General features: G+C 47.9%; 1 pseudogene; it reads left to right on the forward strand.

Moving 5' to 3' along the window:
* Positions 1-1,366: 1,366 nt before the first annotated feature.
* Positions 1,367-12,880, forward strand: LOC135536860 (DDB1- and CUL4-associated factor 10-like; annotated as a pseudogene).
* The last annotated feature ends 459 nt before the right edge of the window (positions 12,881-13,339 follow it).

The raw sequence follows: 13,339 nt of genomic DNA on the forward strand, positions 1-13,339 counted from the left end.
CCTGGTGCAGGTCTCCAATTTTGTTTCTGGTGTCCTTTGACAGCTCTTTGGCCTTGGCCATAGTGGAGTTTGGAGTGTGATTGTTTGAGGTTGTGGACAGGAGTCTTTTATACTGATGACAAGTTCAAACAGGTGCCATTAATACAGGTAACGAGTGGAGGACAGAGGAGCCTCTTAAAGAAGAATTTACAGGTCTGTGAGAGCCAGAAATCTTGCTTGTTTGTAGGTGACCAAATACTTTTTGTCCACCATAATTTGCAAATAAATTCATTAAAAATCCTACAATGTACTAAATACTTTTTTTTCCCCACTGTATCGACATTACTAAATCCATGTGTGTGTGTGTGTGTGTGTGTGTGTGTGTGTGTGTGTGTGTGTGTGTGTGTGTGTGTGTGTGTGTGTGTGTGTGTGTGTGTGTGTGTGTGTATGCATGTGTCTGTGCCAATGTTTGTGCCTCCCCCTGTGTATGACCTGCTGCCTGCCCCTGGACCCAGCTACCTGCCTCCTCCTGTGTATGACCTTCTGCCTGCCCTGGACCCTGCTACCTGCCTCCTCCTGTGATATGACCTTCTGCCTGCCCCTGGACCCAGCTACCTGCCTCCTCCTGTGTATGACCTTCTGCCTGCCCCTGGACCCTGCTACCTGCCTCCTCCTGTGTATGACCTTCTGCCTGCCCCTGGACCCAGCTACCTGCCTCCTCCTGTGTATGACCTTCTGCCTGCCCCTGGACCCAGCTACCTGCCCCTGGACCCAGCTAACTGCCCCTACTCTCGCTCTCAGGGTCACTTTACCCTGCCTTCATGTACATATCGACCTCAAATACCTCATTATTATCTATCCTGATGTCTAGTCACTTTACCCTGCCTTCATGTACATATCGACCTCAAATACCTCATTATTATCTATCCTGATGTCTAGTCACTTTACCCTGCCTTCATGTACATATTTACCTCAAATATCTCGTACCTCAAATATTGGTAGGCCGTCATTGTAAATAAGAATTTGTTCTTAACTGACTTGCCAAGTTAAATAAAGTTTAAATACAAATAAATAAATACATAAATACAACATTTGATCTGGTAATAGCATTGATATTGTAATCCCTGTATAAAGCTCCATTCTTGTGTTACTTTAAAAAAAATTGTAATATATTTTTTAAAATACTGCATCGTTGGGAAGAACTCTTAAAGAAGCATGTCACGGTTAACTCTCCACTCGTTATATTCGGTGCTTGTGACAAACCAAATTCGACTTTTGTTTATGAAACTGTTTTATGAAATGAAAGTATAACTATGTCCACTAGGTGGAGGTATCCAATTTATTGTCTTAGTTTTGACCACTGAAATTCCGCGGAAGAAGAAGAAGGAAGCTGAACTCCGTCACAGCACTTGGTTTATTTTGCTCCGGTGTTGTGTGGTTTGCTACATCAAATAGCCATTCCGTCTCTTGTCTAGTTTCGTCAAATTCCACCCACGTTTTTTTGTTTGTTGGGGGGTGGGGGTGGGGATTGTCTTAACGGAGTAGAGGTAAGGTGTATTCGAGATACAACAATTGCACAATTCGTTGTTGAACCGAGACACTATCTGTGAAACAAGGGGCCTGCACAGGCACCCGTTGGCGATAACAGCCACAATGAGCTCGGAGCAGCAGAGCGACAGCGTGGACCCGGACGAGTCGCAGGACACGTCCAGCAGCCGGGTGTCGGACAAGGAACAGGGCCCGCAGACAGATGATTCCGCCGATGAAGGCAAGACACCGGCGCGTCCTCCGCAGAGCAGCCGAGAGGAGAGTAGTCTTCACCCGGGAAGCTCCAGGGCGGATTCTGCAGCCGCGCAGGACAATCCCCGGTGTCAGCCGAATGTACAAGGCGCCCCGGGGCAAGGGAGGGTACCTCTATGGCTGGCCCTGGTTCGGTTGAGAGTAGCTCCAACAGCCTGTTCTCCATGCTACAGAGCAGGACTATAAGGAGAGGGCTGTTCGTGGATCCATCTAGAGATAACTTTCGGACAATGACGAACTTGTATTCTTCCATGAGTCCGGCTGCAGACTCGGTCAATCTCAGTACCCAAACTCATGGCGCAGTGTTCAATTTGGAATACTCCCCCGACGGGTAAGGACAGGATGAAAATGGATGTTAAGTGTTTGTTCATTTTTAGACATAAGTTTTATCCATATTTGTGCAAAATGGTAATAGGAAAGCTAAAGTTGTATGATCAGGTGTCACAATCCACAGACAGACCTTTTACATTACACAAGTTGACCTAGGTGAGGTATTTTATTAGGATCCCCATTAGTTGTTGCAAAAGCAGCAGCTACTCTTCCTGGGGTCCAAACAGAACACAATCCAGACTGGGCCTGTCGTTGTGACCTTCTATCTCACCAATCCCCAGGTCTGTCCTGACAGTGGCCTGTGAGCAGACAGAGGTTCTCCTGTTCGATCCCATCTCTTCCAAGCACATCAAGACCCTGGTGGAGGCCCATGAAGACTGTGTCAATAACATCAGGTACCATAGATGTGTTCTCTGCCCCAGTATCTGGGCGTTGGGAGATGCCGATGATGAGTATGTCGTGTCTCCTCTCAAACGCCCTGGGAAACTCCCGTTACACAGCTCTGCAAGCTTTACGTCAAAATATGTTAGTTATTTACCAAATATAGAGTTTTGCTGAGCGACTACGATCATTTATGATATCCTTCCAAAGAATGGCTAAGTAAAAATGTACAAGCATACAAAAATGTGCCTATTCAGCACAACAGCAATCAATCATTACTGCCAGGCAGAGGTCAGAAGTCAGGCATTTTTGACATAACACTTGCAGAGCTGTCTAGTGGGAGTCTGGGTGTTACTTACCCTACATTATTCATCTCATATGCATATGTATATACTGTACTCTATATCATCGACTGCATCCTTATGTAATACATGTATCACTAGCCACTTTAACTATGCCACTCTGTTTACATACTCATCTCATATGTATATACTGTACTCGATACCATCTACTGTATCTTGCCTATGCTGCTCTGTACCATCACTCATTCATATATCTTTATGTACATATTCTTTATCCCCTTACTCTGTGTATAAGACAGTAGATTAGGAATTGTTAGTTAGATTACTTGTTGGTTATTACTGCATTGTCGGAACTAGAAGCACAAGCATTTCGCTACACTCACATTAACATCTGCTAACCATGTGTATGTGACAAATAAATTTGATTTGATTTGAGTCTGGGTGGGAGTCTGGGTGGGAGTGGGAGTCTGGGTGGGAGTCTGGGTGGGGGAGTGGGAGTCTGGGTGGGGAGTGGGAGTCTGGGTGGGAGTCTGGGGTGGAGGAGTCTGGGTGGAGTCTGGGTGGAGTCTGTGGGAGTCTTGGGTGGGAGTCTTGGGTGGGAGTGGGAGTCTGGGTGGGAGTCTGGGTGGGAGTCTGGGTGGGAGTCTGGGTGGGAGTCTGGGTGGGGGTGGGAGTCTGGGTGGGAGTCTGGGTGGGAGTCTGGGTGGGAGTCTGGGTGGGAGTCTGGGTGGGAGTGGGAGTCTGGGTGGGACTCTGGGTGGGCCTTGAATGGAGGCACCTCATACTCATTGATGACGTCTCTTAACGCCCAGATACTGGTGTTCTCTATCCCAGCCTTTCTCAAACCTCAGCTACATCCAGACGTTCCACGTATTTCAACTCTTCCAGAGTTATCACACCACATTCAACTTGTCAACTAGTTATCCAGCCCTTGTCTACTAGTTATCCAGCCCTTGTCTACTGGTTATCCAGCCCTTGTCTACTAGTTATCCAGCCCTTGTCTACTAGTTATCCAGCCCTTGTCTACTAGTTATCCAGCCCTTGTCAACTGGTTATCCAGCCCTTGTCTACTGGTTATCCAGCCCTTGTCCTCTACTGGTTATCCAGCCCTTGTCTTCTACTGGTTATCCAGCCCTTGTCTTCTACTGGTTATCCAGCCCTTGTCTTCTACTGAGTTATCCAGCCCTTTGTCTTCTACTGGTTATCCAGCCCTTGTCTTCTACTGGTTATCCAGCCCTTGTCTTCTACTGGTTATCCAGCCCTTGTCTTCTACTAGTTATCCAGCCCTTGTCTTCTACTGGTTATCCAGCCCTTGTCTTCTACTGGTTATCCAGCCCTTGTCTTCTACTGGTTATCCAGCCCTTGTCTACTAGTTATCCAGCCCTTGTCTACTAGTTCAGGGCTACAAAACAATTGCGAAAATGAATGTGGGTCCCCAAGGAAAGGTTTGTAATTGTTCCGTCCGTCTCATCAGGTATGCTAGCTGGGTGTCCCCAATCTCTGGTCCAAGGCTTTTCCATGTGACTAACTGATGCTGAGTCTTGAGCAGGACACACACTCCCTGGACCAGAGATACTGCTAGCTGTTCCCAACCCCCCTCCTGTCTGTCCTCCTGTCTGTCTGTCCTCCTGTCTGTCTGTCCTCCTCGTCTGTCTGTCCTCCTGTCTGTCTGTCCTCCTGTCTGTCTGTCCTCCTGTCTGTCTGTCCTCCTGTCTGTCTGGTCTGGACTGTAAGTAGTCTCCCTAGGTCTGCTCCAGCTCTGATACATGGCTATATATCTATATCTAGACTGCTATGACATCCTGCAGTGGGTTTATTTTTTTTCTTCCACCTTTATTTAACCAGGTAGACGCCAGATCACCTTTATTTAACCAGGTAGACGCCAGATCACCTTTATTTAACCAGGTAGACGCCAGATCACCTTTATATAACCAGGTAGACGCCAGATCACCTTTATTTAACCAGGTAGACGCCAGATCACCTTTATATAACCAGGTAGACGCAAGATCACCTTTATTTAACCAGGTAGACGCCAGATCACCTTTATTTAACCAGGTAGACGCCAGATCACCTTTATATAACCAGGTAGACGCCAGATCACCTTTATTTAACCAGGTAGACGCCAGATCACCTTTATTTAACCAGGTAGACGCCAGATCACCTTTATTTAACCAGGTAGACGCCAGATCACCTTTATTTAACCAGGTAGGCCAGATCACCTTTATTTAACCAGGTAGACGCCAGATCACCTTTATTTAACCAGGTAGACGCCAGATCACCTTTATTTAACCAGGTAGACGCCAGATCACCTTTATTTAACCAGGTAGACGCCAGTTGAGAACAATTTCTCACTGCGACCTGGCCAAGATGAAGCAAAGCAGTGTGACACAAACAACAACACAGAGTTACACATGGGTGTAAACAAACGTACATTCAATAATATTGTAGAAAAGTCTATATACAGTGTGTGCAAATGGTGTGAGGAGGTAAGGCAATAAATAGGCCAATAGTAGCGAAGAAATTACAATTTAGCAAATGAACACTGGAGTGATAGATGAGCAGATGATGATGAGCAAGTAGAGATACTGGTGTGCAAAAGAGTTTAAAAAAAAAGTAAATAAAAACAATATGGGGACGAGGTAGGTAGATAGGACGGGCTATTTACAGATGGACTATGAACAGCTGCAGCGATCGGTTAGCTGCTCAGAAAGCTGATGTTTAAAGTTGGTGAGGGAAATATGTCTCCAACTTAAGCGATTTTTGCAATTCGTTCCAGTCATTGGCAGCAGAGAACTCTAAGGAAAGGCGGCCAAGGGAGGTGTTTGCTTTGGGAATGACCAGTGAAATATTCCTGCTGGAGCGCGTGCTACGGGTGGGTGCTGCGGACTGAGCTTTACCTAGCAAAGACTTATAGATGACCTGGAGCCAGTGGGTTTGGTGACGAATATGTAGCGAGGGCCAGCCGACGAGGGCATACAGGTCACAGTGGTGGGTGGTATATGGGGCTTTGGTGACAAAACGGACGGCACTGTGATAGACTGCATCCAGTTTGCTGAGTAGAGTGTTGGAGGCTATTTTGTAAATGACATTGCCGAAGTCAAGGGTCGGTAGGAGGGTATGTTTGGCAGCATGAGTGAAGGAGACTTTGTTGCGAAATAGGAAGCCGATTCTAGATTTAATCTAGGATTGGAGATGCTTAACTTCTTGAAACTCCCCATCCCGGATCCGGGTTTGTGACTAAAGCCTCAGGCTCATTAGCATAAAGCAACGTTAACGATTTCTGAAAATCGCAAATAAAATGAAAATAATGCGTCTGCTCTCAAGCTTAGCCTTTTCTTAACAACACTGTCATCTCAGATTTTCAAAATATGCTTTTGAACCATAGAAATTGACTAATTTGTGTAAGAGTATGCAAAGCTAGCATAGCATTTTGAGTAGCATTTAGCACGCAACATTTTCACAAAAACCAGATAACCAAATAAATAAAATCATTTACCTTTGAAGAGCTTCTGATGTTTTCAATGAGGAGACTCTCAGTTACATACCAAATGCGTAGTTTTTCCTGAAAGCGTCTGTGTGTAGGAGAAATCGTTCCGTTTTCTACATTGCGTCTGGCTACCGAAACGAACCGAAAATTCAGTCACCTACAACGTAAAACTTTTTCCGGATTAACTACATAATATCGACCGAAACATGGCAAACGTTGTTTGGAATCAATCCTCAAGGTGTTTTTTCACATATCTCTTCATTGATATGCAGTTTGTGGAAGCTTGCTTTCCTCTCTGTATCGCATGGAAAAATACTGGCAGGTGACTTTTGCGCACCAATTTCGGCGCAGGACACCGGGCGGACACCTGGTAAATGTGGTCTCTTATGGTCAATCTTCCAATGATCTGCCCACAAATACGTCACAATGCTGCAGACACCTTGGGGAAATGACAGAAAGGGTTGACTCACTCCTCTCGCATTCACAGCCATATAAGGAGACAATGGAAAACAGAGCCTCAAAAATCCTTGTCATTTCCTGGATGCCATCTCATCTTGGTTTTGCCTGAAGCTCACGTTCTAGGGCACGCACAGAGAATATCTTGGTATTTCTGGACACGTCAGAGTGTTTTCTTTCGAATGGTATCAATTATATGCATAGTCGAGCATCTTTTTGTGACAAAATATCTTGTTTAAAACGGGAACGTTTTTCATCCAAAAATGAAATAGCGCCCCCATAGATGTAAGAGGTTAATATGAGTCTGGAAGGAGAGTTTTTACAGTCTAGCCAGACACCTAAGTATTTGTAGTTGTCCACATATTCTAAGTCAGAACCGTCCAGAGTAGTGATGCTAGTCGGGCGGGCAGAGTGCGGGCAGCGATTGGTTGAAGAGCATGCATTTAGTTTTACTAGTGTTTTAAGAGCAGTTGGAGGCCACGGAAGGAGAGTTGTATGGCATTGAAGCTCGTCTGGAGGTTAGTTAACACAATGTCCAAAGAAGGGCCAGAAGTATACAGAATGGTGTCGATCTGCGTAGAGGTGGATCAGAGAATCCCCAGCAGCAAGAGCAACATCATTGATATATTCAGAGAAAAGAGTCGGCCCGAGAATTGAACCCTGTGGCACCCCCATAGACTGCCAGAGGCATGGACAACTGGCCCTCCTATTTGACACACTGAACTCTATCTGAGAAGTAGTTGGTGATCCAGGCGTGGCATTTGAGAAACGAGGGCTATTGAGTCTGTCAATCACCGTATTCTTATTGGCAGTGTCGAAAGCCTTGGCCTGGTCAGTGAAGACTGCTGCACAGTATTGTCTTTTACCGATGGCGGTTATGATATCGTTTAGTACCTTGAGCGTGGCTGAGGTGCACCCGTGACCAGCTCGGAAACTGGATTGCATAGATGAGAAGGTACGGTGGGATTCAAAATGGTCAGTAATCTGTTTGTTAACTTGGCTTTCGAAGACTTTAGAAAGGCAGGGAATCTCGGACGATACGAAAGAGAGGTTGAACAGACTAGTAATAGGGGTTGCAACAATGGCGACGGATAGTTTTAGAAAGAGAGGGTCCAGATTGTCTAGGCCCAGCTGATTTGTGCGGGTCCAGGTTTTGCAGCTCTTTCAGAACATCTGCTATCTGGATTTGGGTGAAGGAGAAGCTGGGGAGGCTCGGGTAAGTAGCTGCGGGGGGGTGGGTGCGGAGCTGTTGGCCGGAGTTGGGGTAGCCAGGAGGAAAGCATGGGCAGCCGTAGAGAAATGCTTTTTGAAATTCTCAATTATAGTGGATTTATTGGTGGTAACAGTGTTTCCTAGCCTCAGAGCAGTGGGCAGCTGGGAGGAGGTGCTCTTATTCTCCATGGACTTTACAGTGTCCCAGAACTTTTTGGAGTTAGAGCTACAGGATGCAAATGTCTGTTTGAAAAAGCTAGCCTTAGCTTTCCTAACTGCCTGTGTATATTGGTTCCTGACTTCCCTGAAAGTTGCATGGCACGGGGACTATGTGATGCTAATTCAGAATGCCACAGGATGTTTTTGTGCTGGTCAAGGGCAGTCAAGTCTGGAGTGAGTCATGGGCTGTTCAAAGTTCTACATGTTTTTGAATTGGGCATGCTTATTTAAGATGGTGAGGAAAGCACTTTTAAAGAATAACCAGGCATTCTCTACTGATGGGATGAGGTCAAAATCCTTCCAGGATACCCGGGCCATGTCGATTAGAAAGGCCTGCTCGCAGAAGTGTTTTAGGGAACGTTTGACAGTGATGAGAGGTGGTCGTTTGACCGCGGACCAATAACGGATACAGGCAATGAGGCAGTGATCGCTGAGAACCTGATTGAAAACAGCAGAGGTGGATTTGGAGGGCAAGTTGGTCAGGGTAATATCTATGAGGGTGCCCATGTTTATGGATTTAGGGTTGTACCTGGTAGGTTCCTTGATAATTTGTGTGAGATTGAGGGCATCTAGCTTAGATTGTAGGACTGCCGGGATGATAAGCATATCCCAGTTTAGGTCACCTAACAGAACGAACTCTGAAGATAGATGGGGAGCAATTAATTTGCATATGTCTCATGGTTCGGCCTACATGTCTATCTCAATGAATCCAAGCTTGATTCCTCTCTTGCGTCTGTTTCAAAACTCATTAGACGATAAGGTCCGAGGGGAGGGACCCTGGACCATCTCCTCCAATACGATAGAGAAGGTGGCAAGGAATTAGGAGGCAAGGAAACACCTACGTACGCTATTGTTATTATAATGTATGTTCTGCTCGTCTCTACAGGTTTCTGGACAACCGTTTGTTTGCCACGTGTTCTGATGACACCACCATAGCTCTGTGGGACCTGAGGAAGCTCAACTCTAAAGTGTGCTCTCTGCACGGTCACGCCAGCTGGGTCAAGAACATAGAGTACGACACCAACACACGACTCCTTGTCACCTCTGGCTTTGACGGAAACGTCATCACCTGGGACACCAACAGGTGTGTGTGTGTCAATGCGTATACACGTTTCCACTACAGCATGTTTAATTAGTAAGTTGACTTTCAGAATAATGTTTTGATTTCACTTTAGAATAACACAGTAAGGTTGTTTTCTGTCTACGTTGAGCTCAGTGTCATCTGTCAGTGTTAGGCTGGTGTTATCGGCCGGTGTTATCGGTCAATGTTATCGGTGACAGGCCGGTGCTATCTGTCGGTGCCAGGCCGGTGCTATCTGTCGGTGCCAGGCCGGGCGCTATCTGTCGGTGCCAGGCCGGGCGCTATCTGTCGGTGCCAGGCCGGCGCTATCTGTCGGTGCCAGGCCGGCGCTATCTGTCGGTGCCAGGCCGGCGCTATCTGTCGGTGCCAGGCCGGCGCTATCTGTCGGTGCCAGGCCGGCGCTGTCTGTCGGTGCCAGGCCGGCGCTATCTGTCGGTGCCAGGCCGGGCGCTGTCTGTCGGTGCCAGGCCGGCGCTGTCTGTCGGTGCCAGGCCGGCGCTTTCTGTCGGTGCCAGGCCGGCGCTGTCTGTCGGTGCCAGGCCGGCGCTGTCTGTCGGTGCCAGGCCGGGCGCTATCTGTCGGTGCCAGGCCGGCGCTGTCTGTCGGTGCCAGGCCGGTGCTATCTGCTCGGTGCCAGGCCGGCGCTGTCTGTCGGTGCCAGGCCGGGTGCTATGTGTGCCGGTGCCAGGCCCGGCGCTGTCTGCCGGTGAAAGGTCGAGTGCTAAGGCCGGTGCTATCTGTCGGTGCCAGGCCGGTGCTATCTGTCGGTGCCAGGCCGGTGTTATCGGTGAAAGGCCGGTGTTTGCACAACAGACAGCCTGAGGCTGTGTCACAAATGGCATGCTATTCTCAATATAGTGTACTACCATAGGTTTCTGGTCAAAAGGAGTGCACTATTTAGGGAATACGGTGGGTGCCATTTAGGATGCAGCCCCTGACTCTTCTTCTCCTCTTACAGAGGATGGCTGACTCTTCTTCTCTCCTCTTACAGAGGATGGCTGACCCTTCTTCTCTCCTCTGCCTGTAGGTTTACAGAGGATGGCTGACCCTTCTTCTCCTCTTACAGAGGATGGCTGACCCTTCTTCTCCTCTTACAGAGGATGGCTGACCCTTCTTCTCCTCTTACAGAGGATGGCTGACCCTTCTTCTCCTCTTACAGAGGATGGCTGACCCTTCTTCTCATCTTACAGAGGATGGCTGACCCTTCTCCTCCTCTTACAGAGGATGGCTGACCCTTCTTCTCCTCTTACAGAGGATGGCTGACTCCTTCTTCTCCTCTTACAGAGGATGGCTGACCCTCTTCTCCCTCTTACAGAGGATGGCTGACCCTTCCTCCTCCCTCTTACAGAGGATGGCTGACCCTCTCCTCCCTCTTACAGAGGATGGCTGACCCTTCCTCCTCCTCTTACAGAGGATGGCTGACTCCCTTCTCCTCCTCTTACAGAGGATGGCTGACTTCTTTCTCCTCTTACAGAGGATGGCTGACCCTTCTCCTCCTCTTACAGAGGATGGCTTTGATCTTCTCCTCCTTACAGAGGATGGCTGACCTTTCCTCCTCTTACAGAGGATGTGCTGACCTCTTCTCCTCCTCTACAGAGGATGGCTGACCTTCTCCTCCTCTGCAGAGGATGGCTGACCCTTCTCCTCTGCCTGGCTTTACAGAGGATGGCTGACCCTTCTTCTCTCCTCTGCCTGTAGGTTTACAGAGGATGGCTGACTCTTCTTCTCTCCTCTGCCTGTAGGTTTACAGAGGATGGCTGACTCTTCTTCTCTCCTCTGCCTGTAGGTTTACAGAGGATGGCTGACTCTTCTTCTCTCCTCTGCCTGTAGGTTTACAGAGGATGGCTGACCCTTCTTCTCTCCTCTGCCTGTAGGTTTACAGAGGATGGCTGACTCTTCTTCTCTCCTCTGCCTGTAGGTTTACAGAGGGTGGCTGACCCTTCTTCTCTCCTCTGCCTGTAGGTTTACAGAGGGTGGCTGACCCTTCTTCTCTCCTCTGCCTGTAGGTTTACAGAGGGTGGCTGACCCTTCTTCTCTCCTCTGCCTGTAGGTTTACAGAGGATGGCTGACTCTTCTTCTCTCCTCTGCCTGTAGGTTTACAGAGGATGGCTGACCCTTCTCCTCTCCTCTGCCTGTAGGTTTACAGAGGATGGCTGACTCTTCTCCTCTCCTCTGCCTGTAGGTTTACAGAGGATGGCTGACTCTTCTCCTCTCCTCTGCCTGTAGGTTTACAGAGGATGGCTGACTCTTCTCCTCTCCTCTGCCTGTAGGTTTACAGAGGATGGCTGACCCTTCTTCTCTCCTCTGCCTGTAGGTTTACAGAGGATGGCTGACCCTTCTTCTCTCCTCTGCCTGTAGGTTTACAGAGGATGGCTGACTCTTCTTCTCTCCTCTGCCTGTAGGTTTACAGAGGGTGGCTGACTCTTCTCTCCTCTGCCTGTAGGTTTACAGAGGGTGGCTGACTCTTCTTCTCTCCTCTGCCTGTAGGTTTACAGAGGGTGGCTGACTCTTCTTCTCTCCTCTGCCTGTAGGTTTACAGAGGGTGGCTGACTCTTCTTCTCTCCTCTGCCTGTAGGTTTACAGAGGATGGCTGACTCTTCTTCTCTGCCTGTAGGTTTACAGAGGATGGCTGACCCTTCTTCTCTGCCTGTAGGTTTACAGAGGATGGCTGACCCTTCTTCTCTGCCTGTAGGTTTACAGAGGATGGCTGACTCTTCTTCTCTCCTCTGCCTGTAGGTTTACAGAGGATGGCTGACTCTTCTTCTCTCCTCTGCCTGTAGGTTTACAGAGGATGGCTGACTCTTCTTCTCTCCTCTGCCTGTAGGTTTACAGAGGATGGCTGACTCTTCTTCTCTCCTCTGCCTGTAGGTTTACAGAGGATGGCTGACTCTTCTCCTCTGCCTGTAGGTTTACAGAGGATGGCTGACTCTTCTCCTCTGCCTGTAGGTTTACAGAGGATGGCTGACCCTTCTTCTCTCCTCTGCCTGTAGGTTTACAGAGGATGGCTGACTCTTCTCCTCTGCCTGTAGGTTTACAGAGGATGGCTGACTCTTCTTCTCTGCCTGTAGGTTTACAGAGGATGGCTGACTCTTCTCCTCTGCCTGTAGGTTTACAGAGGATGGCTGACTCTTCTTCTCTGCCTGTAGGTTTACAGAGGATGGCTGCCCCCACAAGAAGTTCTTCCACACGCGCTACCTGATGAGAATGCGTCTGACTCCAGACTGTTCCAAGATGTTGATCTCCACGTCGTCTGGCTACCTGCTGATCCTTCACGACCTGGACCTCACACAGTCCCTGGAGGTGGGCAGCTACCGTATGCTGCGGGCCAGACGCACCCCCCTCAGCTCAGGTGAGACCATGTGACTGCACCACCCCACCCTCACCCCCCTCAGCTCAGGTGAGACCCCCCCCCCCCCCATCATCACCTCTCACAGCTCAGGTGAGGTGCTGCATCACCCCCCCCCCATCATTATCACCTCAGGTGATTTATTGTGAATCTGTCTCTAGATGGCTCAGCGTCTGCGTCGAGGTCAAGTGGAGCTCCTCGACAGGGTAACGACTCCAGCAAGATCCACCCTCACAGAGAAGGTCAGTTAGAGGCATGCTGGGCTTACTTCGGACACAAGTCCTATTGTAGAACAACCATTCAGACACAAGCTATTAGATAGAGGGAATAAACACCTAATGAACTCCACCAACGGAGTGGAGCAAAGACCAGGGACTGGATTCACAAAACGTTAATTATGGAAAAAAAAAAGTTTATTAGATAGTTTTGTAAGTGCACTTAGTTTTGTAAGTGCACTTAGTTTTGTAAGTGCACTTAGTTTTGTAAGTGCTTACTAAAACTAAGTGCACTTACAAAACTAAGTGCACTTACAAAACTATCTTATAAACTTATTTTGACATTAGTGACGCCCTTGAAACCAATTAATAAACCTATTTTGACATTAGTGACGCCCTTGAAACCAATTAATAAACATATGTGACAATGATGATAGGATTTAATATAATAATTAACTATAATAAAGTGTTGATTTTTCTATTTTATTACATTTATTTATCTGCTTTATGTCTCAAAATTATATATATTTT

The sequence above is a fragment of the Oncorhynchus masou genome, unplaced genomic scaffold, assembly GCF_036934945.1.
Source record: "Oncorhynchus masou masou isolate Uvic2021 unplaced genomic scaffold, UVic_Omas_1.1 unplaced_scaffold_6731, whole genome shotgun sequence".
Classification (NCBI taxonomy): Eukaryota; Metazoa; Chordata; class Actinopteri; order Salmoniformes; family Salmonidae; genus Oncorhynchus; species Oncorhynchus masou.